Consider the following 20604-nt stretch of genomic DNA (forward strand, 5'->3'; position numbering starts at 1 on the left):
CTGTGATGCGTGCACATTCCCAGAAAGTTTGGTCTACCTCATCCAGGCAAGCCAGGGAAGCACCACACTACTACAAACTGCTCTGCAATCTAATCCGTGGTGTCTAGGCCGATTTGGATGACATATTTTGCTGCATCATGCCATCTATGGATAGTCTGAGCCAGGAAGGTCCTAACGCCCTCTGGAATTGCTGGCAAGATCTCACTAGCCATTTCCACGTAGCATGTGCCTGACAGTCTAGTGTAGCGGCATAACAAGCAGTCTGCATTTATGGACCATAGTGCTAAGTAGGCATAAGAAAACATCTGTTTGTCAAAAGCATAAATCCATCTGGATTCTGTATCCAGGGGATTGCTCAGAAATAAGTTAGAACTAACCTTACTGGTTGAAGCCTGCACAAAAAGAATTTTCGGAATAGGGTTCTTGGTAAGGAAGCCTGGATCCCCATAACCAGATCTATGTTGTTTGGCTACTTGCTGATTAATGGGCAGACAAGAACATAGTTTCAACAATGTAGCCATCAAGGCATCTGTGAAGGCATCATTAAATGGGAGTAAGGGCTTCTATATTGCCGGCCCAGGTTGGAAAACCTCTGTTAGAACATTTGCCTTAGTCTCAGTGGAGATCAACTGCAGTTTTAGTACCTCAGCTACCCTCCAATCGTCAATGCAAACAAGGCACTTTATTCTATTGGTGACCAATGTTTCAGAGCAGGTGTCAAGCCCATTGATATTTTGTGAATAAAATTAGAAGGGCTCATCAGTATAATGAGGGGCAATAGCCATCCTCCTCCCCATCATCATCAGTATCTTGGGGTGGTCTCTGTTCTGGTGTGGGATCAGGTTCAGAGGTAAAAGGAAAGTTGAGCCTCTGCTTATAGTGGCCTCATGGCAGAGGCATTAGGTTAGAGCTAGGAAACATGATAAACGGTTGTGCTTTAGTTGTTTTGTAACATGACATGGGGCAAACTAGAACTGCCTTCAGTTTGGGGTCTAACATGGGCGTTAGCACTGGGTCATCGATTGGCATTGGTGGCGCCGGCAATGGCATTGGTGCAGTGGAAACCAGCGTGAAACATGGGACCAGAGCGGATGCTTGTACTGGAGTCAGTAAGGTCCTAAGGGGGGCAAGAAGGCATTGAGGTAACAGCTGTTGATAGAAACCGAATTAGAGGCCTCTGTTGCTCTGTGGGACCTGAAGGTGCACCAAAAGGAGTCAGAAGTGCACTAAAGATTTGCAGCATGGCCTCCTTGAAGGGATTTACCATTACACAGTTGGTTATCAACTACCTGTTATTTTATACACAGGTTATTGTATAAGACTCACTCCTTTCTTTACCATTTCCTCATGGATGTTCTTTTAGTTTATTTTTGGGGTTATGAATGAAATTGTACCCATCTTATAGAGCAGTGAGTTCAAACAAGTCAACAGATGGCTGCCAACACTTCAGGCTGCCAACACTTCCTGGTTTGAAGTGTTGGAAGCCAGTCCTATGTCGGCACAAGCTCGGGAGGGGTTGTGGATCCTCTGCGTCCCCAGATATACAACTGGAAATTTCTTTCAATAACTCCGGAACTACTGAACGGATTTATACCAAATCACAAAAGGCACTTCCCTGAACCATCATCTAACTTCCTGTCAAATTTGGTGTAATTCTGTTCACCAGTTCGGGCTGTAGCTGTGTCTAAAGTTTCCTATGAAAATTAACATTTGAAAAACGCATTTCGGGACCCCTTTTTTCTTGGACCCGGCTTGACGAATCGACCCGAAACTTTCAAGACAGCAGCTGAATGGAGCGTCGAACTCGTTTCAAGAATTTCGCGAGGATTCATCAAACAACGCTAAAGTTGTTGGCAAAACATAAAACTGCTTTTCCTATGGAAACTAGGTCCTAACTATAGCTCCCGACTGGCGATATATAATATATAGATAGATAGATAGACAGATAGATAGATAGATAGATAGATAGATAGATAGATAGATAGATAGATAGATAGATAGATAGATAGATAGATAGATAGATATTTCCTCATCAAATTGGTCCATAATGAAGGGCGCACTTTTCACAGTTGGTGCACTCGTCAGGGGTGGACTACCCCCGCAAAATATTTGTTCCAACCAGAAAGTAACATTGCACTTGCCTTACGATATATCCAAGTACTTTATTGAGTCATAAAGCAACTCCGCCCAGTACTCCCACCTACGCGTTTCGACCACACTGGTCTTGATCACGGTAAACCATGATCAGTGTGGTGGAAAGGTGTAGGTGGGAGTACTGGGCTGAGTTGATTTATGTCTCAATAAAGTACTTGGATATATTATAAGGCGAGTGCAACGTTATCTTCTGTTTGGAGCATATATCCGAGTCCAAACTAAGGTGGCATGGTGTGCCAAGTAACAATGGACTGGGATGTGGCCCGAGTAATTACCAGTGGCTTAGATTAACAAAAGTATATATATATCCACAGTGTGGAGCATAGGTGTGACTGTATGGGCCACCACTCTCAGGATGGCAGGGGGAAGTTGAGCCCAGCCCCAATTACACTTGAATATGTTCTTCCCTGTCTCTACACATAGGGTTTCATAACCCCTGTAGTTAGTCTGGAGCCAGGGCCAGAAAAGCAGGGCATCTATGCTTCTCCCCACTTCAAAGCCACAACTGTGTATTAAAGAAGGACCTCAGACACCAACTCTTCAAAACATTTCTGGAACTGTGGATAGTCTGCCAAGAAGGAGGACTTCTGTGCTTCTACAAGGACAGCTGCTCTAAAGGAACTGCTGCCCTTCTGTGCTGACCTGCTGCCTGCTACCCTCTTGCCTAGGGAAGAAGACCTGCATTTTCATCTTGAACCAAGGACCCCACCGTGTCTCATAGGGCTAATATACTGGCCTATTGATCTCAGCCTCAGGAACATAAAAGGCTTCCCATCCAGCTCCTGGACCCAGCTACAAGTTCTCGACCCCCATGTGGTGCCCGTCAGGCCCAGGGCCCTGGGTGTGGCTCCTGAGCTCTTGAGAGCAATCTTTGGCTCTGTGCGACAGCAAACAGGCCCATTTGCACCATAAACGCGCCGCTCGCACCAAAATTCAGCGCCAGTCCCCACTAGCCCATCTCTGTGTACAGCACCATTGACAGCCCGTGGGAGAATGCCAGTGCAAACCTTCAGCCTGTCTGTCCACGACGCCCGGCCTGCTCTTCGCACCATGCTGACTCTTGCCAAGCTCTTTGTGCGACCTTCTCCAACGTGAAAGGGACTCTTGGAAGAAAACTTGAGAAGGTAAAACTTTAGTGTGCCTAATCTGGGACTATATTTGACCTGTGCTCTATCGCGGCTGGCCTGAACTTTTCGCTTTGACCCAGTTCAATGTTACCAGATAGCTGTGTTTCACGCATTATGCTTTTAGACGCTGTATTGCAGTTTATTCTTTGGAAAAGAATAACTATGGTTCTTCTGATTGGAATTTAATCTTTTTGGTCTTGTTTTATTTATTATATTTTGCTTTGCCTTTTTGACCTTATTTAGGATATTTTTGTGTGGAGGTTTCCGCTATTTTACTATTTTAAGTGTTGCACAAATATATTTTACAAATCCTCAAAGTTAAGCCTGACCGCTCTGTGCCAAGCTACCAGGGGGTTGAGCACAGGTTAATTTGGGGTTTGAATTTGCCTTACACAGACTAGGATTGTGGTTGCTGCTTCACCAGGGCTCATATCCCAGCCAGCCAACAACCCAAGTTCTAACATGCTTTTATGGATAATGGATATTCTCTTCCAGGAGATCCTCATCAATATTCATGAGCACTAGAATATTCCCACCCATGCGCGGGACCGCAGAAACACAATCCTATATGTGCCCCACATATATGTGTATATATGTATATATATATATATATATATATATATATATCTGCGCAAACTCCCAAGAACGCCACTTCTGATCCTAGTACGACCTAGGACCCACGAGGCAAGCAGGAGACGGACCACAATCAGGATTCACAGGTCTTTATTGCAAGAAGGTTGGAAAATAAGAGGGCAAGACGCGTTTCGGGCTTACAAAGCCCTTGTTCATATGTATATATATATGTATATATATATGTATATATATATGTATATATATATATCCACCAACTTGGCTCGTCTTTGTCGACCCCTGGCGCTTCTACAACCGGTGCAGTATTCCTCGGCAGAGCCCCGCCGAATTCAATCAACCACACATCCTCTTCAGGAATGAATACGCACTCGCAGGATCTCTTCTTTTCAGATTATTTATTTATCCACAGTTTCCAGCATAATAAATACCGACGCGTTTCGCCGCCAACTGACGGCTTGCTCACGGTTGATATTTACATTGACATCTAACTTCCTTTAAGGAGTAGTTACCAAACACACGTGATTTGATTGTGACTTCCTGTAATACTCGCTAAGCCTCACGGGTTTTGTAGTTTGTTCGATCTTTTGGTACACAGGTTTCTATTTACAAACACCAAATTGCAATTTCACAGATAACCAATTCCGATCATCATGTATATATAATGCCCCACAGTATTACGATGTTATCCTTTGGTGCCCTAAGGTTTTAAACATTTTTTTCGCCCCAGATTTAATTACTTCAAACAATGATCGTATCAGTATAACCAATTAGAATTAAATTCATTGTCCTCATTCTCAATATGTCAAGGGTTTTTGTGTGTGTTTATGGGGTGTAGCCCTCTAGTGGGCAATTTTAACATGGTGGTTATTGTTCAATTAAAGCCCTCCAGTGGGCTCTTTTAATTTACATTTATAGAGGCAACCTTCAACTCATTTCTGTTTAAGGGCTTGGCATTGGTCATTCCCATATCCTCTTATTTAAACAGTTTTTTTCTATTTATGATATGATTTGTTGTGCAAAATTACAGAAGGTAAAAATTATATATGTTTAGCACTCCCCATACGACTGTTCAACAGATTGGTGCATTATTTCTTTTTACAAATGTACATAAAGTTCCTCGCTCTGGTTCAGACCGTCCGGATATAAAGTTCGAAAGTTTAATATTTGTCGTGATTCCCTGCATCTTAATTTTCGCTCTCTGTCCCCCCCTCTCTCATGAGGGCCAATTGTCTCTAGAGCATAACATTTTAGAAGTTTCCAGTCCCTATTATGCGCAGCTTCCATATGTTTCGCAACGGCATTGCCTCTGTCCTTGTTTACTGTAGCTCTTACATGTTCAAGGATTCTTTTTTTCAATTCTTTCTTTGTGCTGCCGATGTATTTCAAAGCACATGGACATTCTATCACGTAAACTACAAATTCAGTTTTGCAGTTTATCAGTTGTTTGATTATCCAAGATTTTTTATTGGGTAAGGTTACTTCTGTTTTGTTTATTGCAATCTGGCATACTTTACACTGTTGACATTTCACAAAGCCTTTGCTTTTCAACCACTGAATGCCTTTTTTCTTTTTGTCCGGATCTTGATGGTGGCTATGCACCAGCTTGTCTTTCAGACTTGTTACCCGTCTGAATGTTACTTCTGGGTGTTTCCCCATTATCTTGCCAGCAGTTTCATCCAGATGTAGGATTTTCCAATTCTTTCTTAGGACACTTATGATTTGTTTAGATTCCCTTGAGTGATCTATGATGAGTCTCACCTGTTGTTTTTCTGGCTGCAATGTATCCTTATGTTTAGATTTTGTTTGGAGGATTTCTTCTCTCTTCTTTTCATTGGCTCGTGCCCAGCATTTTGTAATGACTCCTTGTTTATAGCCCCGTTGTTTGAATCTTCTTGCCATGTCGCAACTGTTCATTTTCCATTCTTTTTCTTGAGAACTGATGCGGCGTAATCCTAAAAATTCACCATACGGTATGTTGTCCTTTACTGTGGCTTTGTGGAAACTTTCAGCATGTAGTGTTGCATTTGTTGATGTCTCCTTCCTGTATAGTGTGGTCTCTACCTTGTTGTCGTGTATGTAGATCTCAGTATCCAGGAAAATTGCTTTGTCCCGACTTACATTGTATGTAAATCTTAAATTTGTATCTGTCGAGTTCAGAATCTTAAAATAGGTTTCAAATTCCTGAGCTGATCCATCCCACACTATTAGGAGATCATCAATGTATCTCATCCATTTCGCTATTTTGTTCACGTGATGGTCATTGTCTGGATGCCAGGCTACTTGTTGTTCCCACCACCCCATGGTAAGACATGCGAATGCTGGGCTGAAGGAGAAGCCCATTGCACAGCCTTTGACTTGCTGATAAATTTCTTCACCGAAGAGAAAGATGTTTTGGGTAAGACACATTTCGATCATATCCAGAAGCATCTGGTTTTGTCTTGTGAATTGGATGTCTCTTTCTTTTAGAAAAAAGGCACATGCTGTTGTTCCAATGCTGTGGTCAATGTTCGTGTATAGCGCAATTACGTCCATCGTAATTAACATGTAATTGGATTGCCATGGGAGTTCCTGAAGATTTTTCAATAGGTCAGTCGTGTCACGTAAATATGAACTCAAGTTTAGTACAAAAGGCATAAGAAAATAATCAATATAATTAGCCACTGGTTCCATAAGTGATCCCTTTGCTGATACAATTGGTCTCCCTGGTGGTTTTAGTGGATTCTTATGCACTTTCGGTAGGAAATAGATCGTGGCGGTTACCGGATGTTCAGTCATTAGAAATTTGCATTCAGATTTTCACTATGCCATTCCATGATCTTTTTATCTAGGTTTGTTTTGAAGATTTTTGTTGGATTCCGATCCAATTTCCTGTAATATTTTTTGTTTCTCAGTTGTGAATGGGCTTCAGTTATGTAGTCTTTTTTGTCGAGAATAACAATATTTCTGCCCTTGTCGGCCATTTTAATTGTTATCATCTGATCTTCCATGAGATTTTTTAAAGCTCGTCTTTCTTCTTTCTTTAAGTTGTCACGATATTTTGTACCTTTGATTTTGTAGATATCCCGAATTACTGCCTCCTGGAATATGTCGATTTTATTTCCTTGTGGTAATTGAGGATAGAATTTTGAGGGGGGGGGGTTTCCACTCAATCCTGCTCCTTTTTGAGGACAGACCTCCTCTTCTGTGATTATATCGCAATCTTCCATTACGTGGAGATTTACAAGGGTCATTAATGCCGGTAGGTTAGTTGTAGTTAAGCCTTGTACTTCAGTATTCATTTCCATCTTTTTTTTCTTTTTCATTTTCGTGTAGTTTGCCATTTCTTGATTTTCTTGAAAGATTTTAGCCAATTTGATTTTCCTTATATATTTATATATATCAATACGTGTCTGTGCCATATCCATTGATTCCGTCGGACATAAGTTGATTCCATATTTTAGAAGGGAGTTTTCATAGGTACTTAGGGGACGAGATGATAAGTTTATGATTACCAATTCATCCTTTATCATATTTTCCTGCCAATTTATTTTGAGTTCTTCCGACGCATGCTCCTGTTTTTGGTTCCTATTTCCTCTGAGGAGCCACTTCCTCCTTTTGCCTCTTCTTGTTTTTTTTATGCTCCCGGGGCTCCTGTTCTGGGTACCCATTTGCGTCCTCTCCCTCTTGCTCTTCCCCCTTGGCTTTGATTTTGTTCCCAAAATCTTTGTTTGAGGACTAGCCTCATGTCCCCTAAAAAATCCTGTGTCGTCTGGTCCTTAATTTCTTGCGAACCATTTTCACTTGTTCCTGTTGATGTTAGTGATGTTACACTTGTAGAACTTTGAGAATTGGTTTTGTTCACTTTTTGATCTTGGAAAATGTCAAACTTTTTTGCATAAGTAAATATGCGTCCTTGTGCATAATCTTCTTTGTTTCTTTGGTATTTCATTTGTTTGCAATTTCTTACTATATCCTCATGTTTTTCCACATATTTCTCCAGATCTGCTTTTAATTTCGTCATTTCTTGGTTCATGTCAGTAGATGCTTACCTTCACCTTCCGATGCCGGTCCGCCGGCCTGTTTGTGTTACCACACCGTTCACGGCGAAACGCGTCGGTATTTATTATGCTGGAAACTGTGGATAAATAAATAATCTGAAAAGAAGAGATCCTGCGAGTGCGTATTCATTCCTGAAGAGGAGGTGTGGTTGATTGAATTCGGCGGGGCTCTGCCGAGGAATACTGCACCGGTTGTAGAAGCGCCAGGGGTCGACAAAGACGAGCCAAGTTGGTGGATTTAACATGGCTGACCCGGTGAACGCCAAATCGAAGTAACACAAGGTGCGGACTTGAACGGTGTGGTAACACAAACGGACCGGAAGACCGGCATCGGAAGGTGAAGGTAAGCACGGTCGCAGTGCGTGTCTCCAATTGAACACTAGCATCCACGAGAGCAGTCACAAAACTGACATTTGGTTGATTCCGAGCGAAAGGGGTGGCTCGGTTGCGCTGTATCGTGGCCATAATTGTAAACAATCCAAGACGATTGAGTGTGGCGGCAATTCCAAACAGTAGCAACACTGATATCCACCCTCTCGGGCAGGAACTCAAAATATTCCCGAAAATAAAACTTGTGGACTTCAATAATTACGTAATAACCTATTTATGTGAGCAAAACGAGTTTCCAACGCTTAGAAAATAAATACACAGTAACATGGAACAAAGAGAAGCGAAACGCAGTGAACATTTGAACTCCCTCTTTGACGAAGACACAACGGTGTAAGATAAAGAAAAGACCAAACAAAGTATCCCGAAATCAGACACAAGGAGTAAACTCAAATTATGGGAAAAGTTGAGTAAAAAAGAAATAAATAAGTGGTGGGAGCTGATTACTTAAAAAAAATATTTGGAAGTAAGAAGAGTACCAAGGGGATTGAGAATCTCACTCATGTCGAGTCAGCAAGACGCCTCAAACGATCTACTGAAGGAAGGGGCCAACATATATTGGATTCCTCATTAGGATTGATGACCATCCTAGTCAAACACTTGGAAATATCCTTGGCAAAAATCAAAGAGGAGTTAACAGAATTGGAAAAAGATCTGGCATCTACTGACATGAACCAAGAATTGACGAAATTAAAAGCAGATCTGGAGAAATATGTGGAAAAACATGAGGATATAGTAAGAAATCGCAAACAAATGAAATACCAAAGAGACAAAGAAGATTATGCACAAGGACGCATTTTTACTTATGCAAAAAAGTTTGACATTTTCCAAGATCAAAAAGTGAACAAAACCAATTCTCAAAGTTCTACAAGTGTAACATCACTAACATCAACAGGAACAAGTGAAAATGGTTCGGAAGAAATTGAGGACCAGACGACACAGGATTTTTTAGGGGACATGAGGCTAGTCCTCAAAAGATTTTGGGAACAAAATCAAAGCCAAGGGGGAAGAGCAAGAGGGAGAGGACGCAAATGGGTACCCAGAACAGGAGCCCCGGGAGCATCAAAAAAACAAGAAGAGGCAAAAGGAGGAAGTGGCTCCTCAGAGGAAATAGGAACCAAAAACAGGAGCATGCGCCGGAAGAACTCAAAATAAATTGGCAGGAAAATATGATAAAGGATGAATTGGTAATCATAAACTTATCATCCCGTCCCCTAAGTACCTATGAAAACTCCCTTCTAAAATATGGAATCAACTTCTGTCCGACGGAATCAATGGATATGGCACAGACACGTATTGATATATATAAATATATAAGGAAAATCAAATTGGCTAAAATCTTTCAAGAAAATCAGGAAATGGCAAACTACAAGAAAATGAAAAAGAAAAAAAGATGGAAATGAATACTGAAGTACAAGGCTTAACTACAACTAACCTACCGGCATTAATGACCCTTGTAAATCTCGACGTAATGGAAGATTGCAATATAATCACAGAAGAGGAGGTCTGTCCTCAAAAAGGAGCAGGATTGAGTGGGAAAAACCCCCCCTCAAAATTCTATCCTCAATTACCACAAGGAAATAAAATCGACATATTCCAGGAGGCAGTAATTCGGGATATCTACAAAATCAAAGGTACAAAATATCGTGACAACTTAAAGAAAGAAGAAAGACAAGCTTTAAAAAATATCATGGAAGATCAGATGATAACAATTAAAATGGCCGACAAGGGCAGAAATATTGTTATTCTCGACAAAAAAAAGACTACATAACTAAAGCCCATTCACAATTGAGAAACAAAAAATATTACAGAAAATTGGATCAGAATCCAACAAAAATCTTCAAAACAAACCTAGATAAAAAGATCATGGAATGGCATAGTGAAAATCTGATTGACATTGATGAATGCAAATTTCTAATGACTGAACATCCGGTAACCGCCACGATCTATTTCCTACCGAAAATGCATGAGAATCCACTAAAACCACCAGGGAGACCAATTTTATCAGCAAAGGGATCACTTATGGAACCAGTGGCTAATTATATTGATTATTTTCTTATGCCTTTTGTACTAAACTTGAGTTCATATTTACGTGACACGACTGACCTATTGAAAAATCTTCAGGAACTCCCATGGCAATCCAATTACATGTTAATTACGATGGACGTAATTGTGCTATACACGAACATTGACCACAGCATTGGAACAACAGCATGTGCCTTTTTTCTAAAAGAAAGAGACATCCAATTCACAAGACATAACCAGATGCTTCTGGATATGATCGAAATGTGTCTTACCCAAAACATCTTTCTCTTCAGTGAGGAAATTTATCAGCAAGTCAAAGGCTGTGCAATGGGCTTCTCCTTCAGCCCAGCATTCGCATGTCTTACCATGGGGTGGTGGGAACAACAAGTGGCCTGGCATCCAGACAATGACCATCACGTGAACAAAATAGCGAAATGGATGAGATAAATTGATGATCTCCTAATAGTGTGGGATGGATCAGCCCAGGAATTTGAAACCTATTTTAACATTCTGAACTCGACAGATGCAAATGTAAGATTTACATACAATATAAGTCGGCACAAAGCAATTTTCCTGGATACTGAGATCTAAATACACGACAACAATTTAGAGACCACACTATACAGGAAGGAGACATCAACAAATGCAACACTACATGCTGAAAGTTTCCACAAAGCCACAGTAAAGGACAACATACCGTATGGGGAATTTTTAAGATTACGCCGCATCTGTTCTCAAGAAAAAGAATGGAAAATGAACAGTTGCGACATGGCAAGAAGATTCAAACAACGGGGCTACAAACAAGGAGTCATTATAAAATGCTGGGCACGAGCCAATTAAAAGAAGAGAGAAGAAATCCTCCAAACCAAATCTAAACATAAGGATACATTGCAGCCAGAAAAACAACAGGTGAGACTCATCATAGATCACTCAAGGGAATCTAAACAAATCATAAGTGTCCTAAGAAAGAATTGGAAAATCCTACATCTGGATGAAACTGCTGGCAAGATAATGGGGAAACACCCAGAAGTAACATTCAGACGGGCAACAAGTCTGAAAGACAAGCTGGTGCATAGCCACCATCAAGATCCGGACAAAAAGAAAAAAGGCATTCAGTGGTTGAAAAGCAAAGGCTTTGTGAAATGTCAACTGTGTAAAGTATGCCAGATTGCAATAAACAAAACAGAAGTAAGCTTACCCAATAAAAAATCTTGGATAATCAAACAACTGATAAACTGCAAAACTGAATTTGTAGTTTACGTGATAGAATGTCCATGTGCTTTGAAATACATCGGCAGCACAAAGAAAGAATTGAAAAAAGAATCCTTGAACATGTAAGAGCGACGGTGAACAAGGACAGAGGCAATGCCGTTGCGAAACATATGGAAGCTGCGCATAATGGGGACTGGAAACTTCAAAAATTTTACGCTCTAGAGACAATTGTCCCTCATGAGAGAGGGAGGGACAGAGAGCGAAAATTAAGATGCAGGGAATCATGACAAATATTAAACTTTCGAACTTTATATCCGGACGGTCTGAACCAGAGCGAGGAACTTAATGTACATTTGTAAAAAGAAATAATGCACCAATCTGTTGAACAGTCGTATCGGGAGTGCTAAACATATATAATTTTTACCTTCTGTAATTTTGCACAACAAATCATGAATAGAAAAAAACGGGTTAAATAAGAGGATATGGGAATGACCATACACCAATGCCAAGCCCTTAAACAGAAATGAGTTGAAGGTTGCCTCTATAAATGTAAATTAAAAGAGCCCACTGGAGGGCTTTAATTGAACAATAACCACCATGTTAAAATTGCCCCCTAGAGGGCTACACCCCATAAACACACACAAAAACCCTTGACATATTGAGAATGAGGACAATGAATTTAATTGTAATTGGTTATACTGATACGATCATTGTTTGAAGTAATTAAATCTGGGGCGAAACATTTTTTTAAAACCTTAGGGCACCAAAGGATAACATCGTAATACTGTGGGGCATTATATATACATGATGATTGGAATTGGTTATCTGTGAAATTGCAATTTGGTGTTTGTAAATAGAAACCTGTGTACCAAAAGATCGAACAAACTACAAAACCCGTGAGGCTTAGCGAGTATTACAGGAAGTCACAATCAAATCACGTGTGTTTGGTAACTACTCCTTAAAGGAAGTTAGATGTCAATGTAAATATCAACCGTGAGCAAGCCGTCAGTTGGCGGCGAAACGTGTCGGTATTTATTATGCTGGAAACTGTGGATAAATAAATAATCTGAAAAGAAGAGATCCTGCGAGTGCGTATTCATTCCTGAAGAGGAGGTGTGGTTGAGATATATATATATATATATATATATATATATATATATATATATATATATATATATATATATATATATATATATATATAGATATATATATATATATATATATAATAAAAAAGCAAATGCAGCCTTACACACACTAGAGCTGAATTATGCTGTAAGGACTCCCCATTATATCATAAAAGTATACATTAGTTACAGGGAATAACAACAGCAGAGCATGTTTTAGAACTATGTTAATGCTTAGCAGTCATCACAAACTCTCACATAGTACTGAAAGCATATACAGCTCCCAGGCTGCATTGCAGAAACCTAGCCTAAAAAGGCTGAAAAGCTAACTCATAGCAACATAGAGATAAACTGGCACCGTGCCTTTAAGGCAGTCATGACCCCAGCTTCCCATCATGCCTCAGGGGTGACAGTTAGGTCCATTGTTATTTCCGGCTCCTTCAGGAAGGATCCTGGTTACACAGCTCAACTTCTTTCTGATTTTAGTCGGAAATAATCATCACTTCTATGGAAATTCTTGACTTACTTCGACGTCTTTCATCTCTTGAAGTAAGGTTCTGTCTTTTTTTGACAGTTTTGGGCATTTTTCCTCTCAAAATGCCATCTCTTTTTGACCCCTGCCCTTCTTGTGGAAATAAGAAAGCCAGGTCAGATTCTCCTGAGGTCTACATTCTTTGTTTGCCTAAGGACCAGGACCCTAAGGCTTGTCCTCATTGCCGGACCCTGTCCAAAAAGACTTTGAAGTACAGAGAAAGGATCCGTCTAATGGGCTGGCAGAAAAGTCTTCCAGAGGCAGGTCACCGGTGAAGAAGGGCTCCAAGAGGGCGAGATCTCCATCCAGAAGCAAGCTCCCTCGACCTTGTACTTCAGCGTTGGGCTCGGCGCTGAAAAATCTACCACCGGTGGGTAATTTTTCCAAGAAAAGACCATCGACAGCGGGCTCGCCGTCGAGAAGACAAAGTCATTCAGGTACGTCGTTGACGTCGAAGAATCGTGATCCTCCGCCGTTGTCAACCCGGCGGCGAGGAGTATCAGCCCTCCACCGTCATCATCCCGCCGACGATCGGCGTTGAGGAGTAGAAGTCCCCCGCCGTCGTCAGCTCGACGTTCGGTGTCGAGGGCAGGTACCCACCCATCGTCAGTCCATCGACGTCGAGCGGCAGTAGTCCTCTGCCGTCGTCAACCCGGCGACGATCGGCGTCGAGGATCGGAACCCCTCCGCCGTCGTTTTCACGACGATTGGCGTAGAGGATTAGCAGCTCTCCACCGTCGTCTCAGCGACGAGGAAGAAGAACCCTCCGCCGTCGTCAACACGGCGACAATCGGTGTCGAGAAGTAGGTGCCCTTTATCTACATCTGCACGACGTCGTTTGGCGTCGAGGAGTTGAAACCCACCGCCGTCGTCGGCTCATCATTGTTCGACATTAAGACGAAGGGATGTTCAGGCGTCGTCTGCAAGGGACTCGACATCGAGGAACAGGGAAGCGTCATAGAGACCAGGTCCAACATCAGACTGGAGATCGACGTTGAGAAGGAGGTCCATGTCTGCGTCGAGAGGCGCATGCCCGACGTCAAGACCCACTTCAGTGAGGTCTGGAGAAGGATCAGTGGTTCTAAGAGAATCAGCGTCACGCCATTCTTCCTCTCATTCCTCAAGACATCCTTCAACGAGGCATTCACCATCTGCCTCTCCAGAAAGACGTTCAAGCAGACCAAGTCATAGGTCTCCTTCACAGCACAGGGAGGCTTCCCCTGCAATGCACTTGTCTCCAAGATGGCTCCTTCCCCTGCATCACTGGTGTAAAGATACAGGAGCAGCACAGCGGTGCAAGAATATCCCAGTCCTCTTCATAGGTCACCTCTACAGAGATTGGTGCAGGAAGTGGACAGATCGCATTCGCCCAGACGTGAGGAGAGAACTGGCAGATCACGGGAACATAGACATAGTTCCCATCGCAAAAGACGAGGGTCACCTACGTGGTCTTCTCTCACTCGATCCTCGAGGAGGGACTATTCTCCCACCCTATCAGACAGGCCTTTGTCCAGAGTGTCTCCGATAGATGACATCAACACCTACCATGATGTGCTTCAGAGAGGGACTCAGAAGCTGAACATTGAGATGTCTACCCCTCAGGTGGCAACAACAGTTATCTTTGAGACTCTGCATCAGAGAGCAGCCTCTCGTCCGTTACTTCCCCTGGTTCCTGGTCTTTTGGAACCCGTGATGGACATTTTCCTGATGCCAGCTGCGATTAAGGCAGCACCGGCTAGGATTCAAAAGAAATACAAGCCGGCCTCCACAGACCCTGTGTTCTTGAAGACAGATCCGCCTGCGGACTGTGTTATAATTGCGGCAGCGAGAAAAACGAATGCTGTGGCTGCGTCTTCATCGGTGCCACCCGATAAAGAAAGTAGGTCCCAGGACTCTTGGGGTCGTAAGGTTTGCGGTTCTGCAGCATCATCACTAAAGGTCTCCAGTGCAGCAGCCTTATTAGGTCGCTATGACAGGGCCTTGTGGGATTCCTTGGACCGCTTCAAAGAGAAGTTGCCAAAATAGGATCAAAAGGCCTTTGAGGAGGTCATCACGGAAGAGAGGCTTGTTGCCAACCAAGTGATCAGCACGGCAGCGGATGGTGCTGCACTGTCGGTGCACTCATATGCCCATGGGATTTGCGCTTGGAGATCCTCCTGGTTGAGACTGACAGCTCTCAAACCAGATGCCCAACAGAGGATCCTGAATCTCCCTTTTTCTGGCTCCTCCCTGTTTGGCACTCATACAGATGAGGAAATGGGTAGGATGAAGGCAGAGCTCGATACCCTCAAAACCGTTGGATTGGAAAAGAAGGAGTTTAAGCGTTGGTACAGACCCAACCAATGCAAGGGCTACCAACAGAGGGTTCAAACCCCTCAATGGTCCCAGAGTAAAGGCCAATGCAAGTCGCAGTATCAAGGCTGTAAATCCAACAGAGGTAGAGGAGATCACCAGCAGCAGTCCTCTAACACGGCCAGGTCGGCAGGGAAGCAATGAGCAGGAGCTCCCTCTAGCGCCGTTGCCCACTCCAGTGGGAGAAAGTGCTTCACATCATCTGGAAGAGTGGTGCAGCATAACAAATGATCATTGATTGCTAAGTATACTGCACAATGGATACAGCACTACCTTTTCGTGTGCTTCCAAAGGACATTCCTCCGAAAAGATCTCGTCCTCACCAGTTAAAGTTGCTTCGGCAGGTAGTGATAACCCTTCTGTGAAAAAAGGCCATAGAAGAGGTTCCTTCTGGTCAGCGAGAGAAGGGAGTCTAATCCTGGTGCTTTCTTGTGCCCAAAAAAGATCAGGAGCACAAGTTCAGACCTATCCTGGACCTTAGCTTGCTGAACAAAGTCATTGTGAAGGAGAAGTTTTGCATGTTGGCCCTTCATCAAATATGTCCACATCTACAAGCAGGAGATTGGATGTGTTTGGTGGACCTCCAAGATGCGTACTTCCATATACCTATCATTCCACGAATACCTTCGATTCGTGGTTTGTGGCAAGCACTTTCCGTACAAGGTCTTGCCCTTCGGACTGAAATCTGCCCCACGAGTCTTTACCAAGTGCATGGCAGTGGTGGCGGCCGCCCTACACAGAAAAGGTCTGTTCGTCTACCCTTACTTAGATGATTGGCTCCTCAAAGGGCCATCGCCTCAAAAAGTAAGGAAGGATTTCCAAGTCTGTCTACATCTGCTCCACAGACTGGGTCTTCATGTGAACATGGAGAAGTCAGTCTAACAGCCTACCCAGACAATCCATTATTTGGGATCGACTCTGGACTCAAACAAAGGGAGAATGTTTCCTTCTGAGGAGAAACTTTCCTCAATGCAGCAGAAATGCAAAGCTCTGCAGTAGTCTGACAGGTGGCATCTCTGCTGGAGTCAATGGCCTCCTGCATATTTCTCATTCCCAACGCCAGGCTGAGAATGAGACAGTTGCAGCAAGATCTAGAAGATAAATGGGACCAAGCAACGGGTCGCTGGGAGGATCGGATTGTGCTCTCCCAAGCAGCAAAATCGTCCATCATGTGGTGGACTGGACAGCAGAACCTGTTAGTGGGAGTCCCTTTCCATCAACCAGTTCCAGTGCAATCATTGATAACGGATGTATCTCTGCAAGGATGGGGGGCACACATGGGGTGCCTTCAAATGCAGGGCTGGTGGTCCACAAAAGAGCAGTCCTATCACATAAACATGTTGGAGTTACGGGCAGTCCATCTTGCTCTGAAAGCTTTTTGGCCGTCTATAACGTCCAACTCGATCCTGATCCAAACAGACAACACGACCAGCATGTATAATCTAAACAAACAGGGTGGTACGCGCTCTCGTCCTCTCTCCCTGGAGGCTCAAGCGATCTGGCACTGACTTCTGTCTCAGAACCTCTCCATAGTGGCGGTGCACCTTCCGGGAGAGCAGAACGTAAGAGTAGACGTGCTTAGTCCGCACTTCGAAGATCAGCCAGACTGGGTGCTGCACGACGAGGTGGTGGTAGATATTTTCCAGCAGTGGGGTCGTCCGTCAATAGATTTGTTTGCAGATGACAAAAACAAAAAATGCCACGCCTTCGCATCTAGATTCCACCGTCTAGGGACAAGGGGGAATGCACTTTTGATGGATTGGTCAGAGACATTTGCATGCGCCTTTCCTTCTCTGCCTCTGATCCCGAAGGTGGTGTCCAGGCTCATCAGATCCAACATGAAGATGATTCTGATAGCTCCAGACTGCGGGGGTACCCGGACCTTCTGCAGTTTGCGGTACTCCCCCACAGTAGACTACCTTGCAGAGCGGACCTGCTGACCAAAATGGACGGGAAGATTCTCCATCCCAGCCTTCCTTCTCTGAACTTGGCAGCATGGCTCCTGAGGTCCTACAATACGGACACTTGAATATGCCACAGGACTGCATGCACATTCTGAAAGAGACTAAGAGGCCTTCCGCAAGAGCGTCCTACGCTTTCAAGTGGAAGAGATTCTATCTATAGTGTGTTGCAAATCATTTTGATGCTACAACGGGGCAGGAGGAAGTGATTCTTCCTTACCTCCTTTTTTTAGCCAGAGCGGTTCTGAAATATGCCTCTGTCAGGGTTCATTTGTCAGCCATTACGGCATACAGGAAATCACCCAACCAATCTTCTTTTTTCCAGTTACAGGTGATTAAGGATTTCCTACAGGGGTTGGAGAAAGTGTATCCCCTGGTGCGAACTCTTTCTCCCCCTTGGGAACAGAATCTGGTGCTGTCTAGATTGATGGGCTCTCCTTTTGAGCCCATTCATAAAGCCACATTGCAGCACCTGACATGGAAAACCGCTTTTCTGGTAGCGATAACATCAGCGGGTAGAGTAAGTGAAATCCAAGCGCTGTGTGCAAAAGAACCATATACTGTGTTTCACCACAACAGGGTAGTGTTAAGGGCTTACCCTGCTTTTTTCCCAAAAGTTATATATGATTTCCATATTAATAAATCAATGTCCCTGCCGTCCTTTTTTCCCAACCCCGCAACTCCTGCGGAGAGGTCGCTGCACTCCTTGGACCTTAAAAGAGTGCTAAAACTCTATTTGGAGGGTACAAAGGGCATAAGGAAATCAGATCAATTGTTTTTGAATTATGGTTCCATGAGAACAGGTTTCCCAGCCTCCAAAAGATCCATTTCAAGATGGATAGTGTCCTGTATAAAATTGGCCTACCAGTTGGCGCATAAACCCCTTTTGTTGTCTCCTAAAGCACATTCCACTAGGGGAAAAGTGGCCACAGTAGCTTTCTTGCATGATGTTCCACTGTCAGAAATTTGCAAGGCAGCAACCTGGAGATCGGTTCACACTTTCACAAGGCATTATTGTCTAGAATCCAATTCCAGAGCGGATACTTAAGTGGGCCAGGCCTCCTTGAGGAATCTTTTCGGATAGTAATACATCAATCCAGGCTTATTGTTTCCTTTGCCCGCAGCGGGATGAGGTGAGGCTCGCTATTCTATTCTAGTGCTTATGACTATTGACGAGGATCCCCTGGAAGAGAAGAATTAGTTACTTACCTGTAATCCTAGTTCTCTTCCAGGGGTATCCTCATCAAAGTCATAAGCAACCCTCCCGCCTTCCCGGCCAAAGGAGCACTGTATTTTTAAGAAAAAGGTAATGTCAACTCTTTGTGTTGTGGCTTTTGAGTCACCGCAAAGAACAACTGACCTGTCACCCTGAGGCATGATGAGAAGCAGGGGGTCATGACTGCCTTAACAGCTTGCATGCTCGTGACGGAACCATTCCGTCACGAGCCACGGTGGTACTGTGCTGGTGACGGAATGGTTCCGTCACGGCCCGGCCGCCGCACCTGCGCGGCGCTGATTCCACGCCTGCGCTGAAGGTTCTATTAGGTGGTCGGGGCCGTGACGGAACCATTCCGTCACAAGCAAGGCGCCACCGCGGCTCGTGACGGAGTGGTTCCATCACAAGCATGGTGGCGCTGTGCGGCCCCCCTAACCCCTAGCGCTGCGGCAGAATTACCGCCGCAGCCAAGGGGTTAAAGGCACGGTGCCAGTTTGTCTCTATGTTGCTATGAGTTAGCTTTTCAGCCTTTTTAGGCTATGTTTCTGCAATGCAGCCTGTGAGCTGTATATGCTTTCAGTCCTATGTGAGAGTTTGTGATGACTGCTAAGCATTAAAACCGTTCTAAAACATGCTCTGCTGTTGTTTTTCCCTGTTTCTAATGTATTCTTTTATGATATAATGGGGAGTCCTTACAGCATAATTAAGTTCTAGTGTGTGTAAGGCTGCATTTACCTTTTTATTACATATATATATATATATATATATATATATATATATATATATATATATATATATATATATATATATATATACATATATATCGTTCACCAAAAAGAATTAATGTCCGTACTCGCTCAGTTACGTTAGTTGGGTTTATTGAACCAGAGACTCACAAGTAGCCCCCTTCAGTGAAGGGGGCTACTTGTGAGTCTCTGGTTCAATAAACCCAACTAACGTAACTGAGCGAGTGCGGACATTAATTCTTTTTGGTGAACGATTTATCTGTAGGGAAACGTTCATCCCTACTGTCCGACACCGACCGCGAGAAGCGTGCACCTTCTAAAGAACGATTTGGTGGAATATATATATATATATATATATATATATATATATATATATAGAGAGAGAGAGAGAGAGAGAGAGAGAGAGAGAGAGAGAGAGAGAGAGAGAGAGAGAGAGAGAGAGAGAGAGAGAGAGAGAGAGAGAGAGAGAGAGAGAGAGAGAGAGAGAGAGAGAGAGAGAGAGAGAGAGAGAGAGAGAGAGAGAGAGAGAGAGAGAGAGAGAGAGAGAGAGAGAGAGAGAGAGAGAGAGAGAGAGAGAGAGAGAGAGAGAGAGAGAGAGAGAGAGAGAGAGAGAGAGAGAGAGAGAGAGAGAGAGAGATATATATATATATATATATATATATATATATATATATATATATATATATATATATATATATATATCTAAGGCGGAGGCCTTAGATCTCAAGAGTGGCTCACCTTAGTGAAATCTGCCAAACACTGCCTCAACAAGGAGGACATATGTAAACAGGTAAGTCTCATGTCCCAGGTACATTTATGGAGAAAATAATCTATGCCTTTAGAGGTATCAACAGCTGTGCTCATCAGTCTATGCAAACTGCAGTATTTGAAAGATTTCTTCACATAAGGCACACTAATTTTGTTGTCGAGGTTGTAAAAGTTGTAATTCAAACAAATCACTGATCCTGGATATATCTCAATCTGTGCAGCATTCTGAATTTCTCCATTTGGCAAAACTCCCTTACAGCATTCTGGAACAATTTCAGTCTCAGGCTCTGCTGCAACCGTCACTAAAAAGGAAGAGATTTAATGACTGCTTGTTCTTAAAGCTGGCAAGGTGAAGGCCACAATCACGTCCCA

General features: G+C 43.2%; 1 protein-coding gene across 1 annotated transcript in view; it reads left to right on the top strand.

Moving 5' to 3' along the window:
* LOC147677808 (neural-cadherin-like) overlaps positions 1 to 20604 on the top strand; it is a 684133-nt gene that overhangs the window by 587240 nt on the left and 76289 nt on the right. The window lies entirely within an intron of this gene.

This window comes from Lissotriton vulgaris, chromosome 12 (genome assembly GCF_964263255.1).
Source record: "Lissotriton vulgaris chromosome 12, aLisVul1.2, whole genome shotgun sequence".
In the NCBI taxonomy this organism is placed as follows: Eukaryota; Metazoa; Chordata; class Amphibia; order Caudata; family Salamandridae; genus Lissotriton; species Lissotriton vulgaris.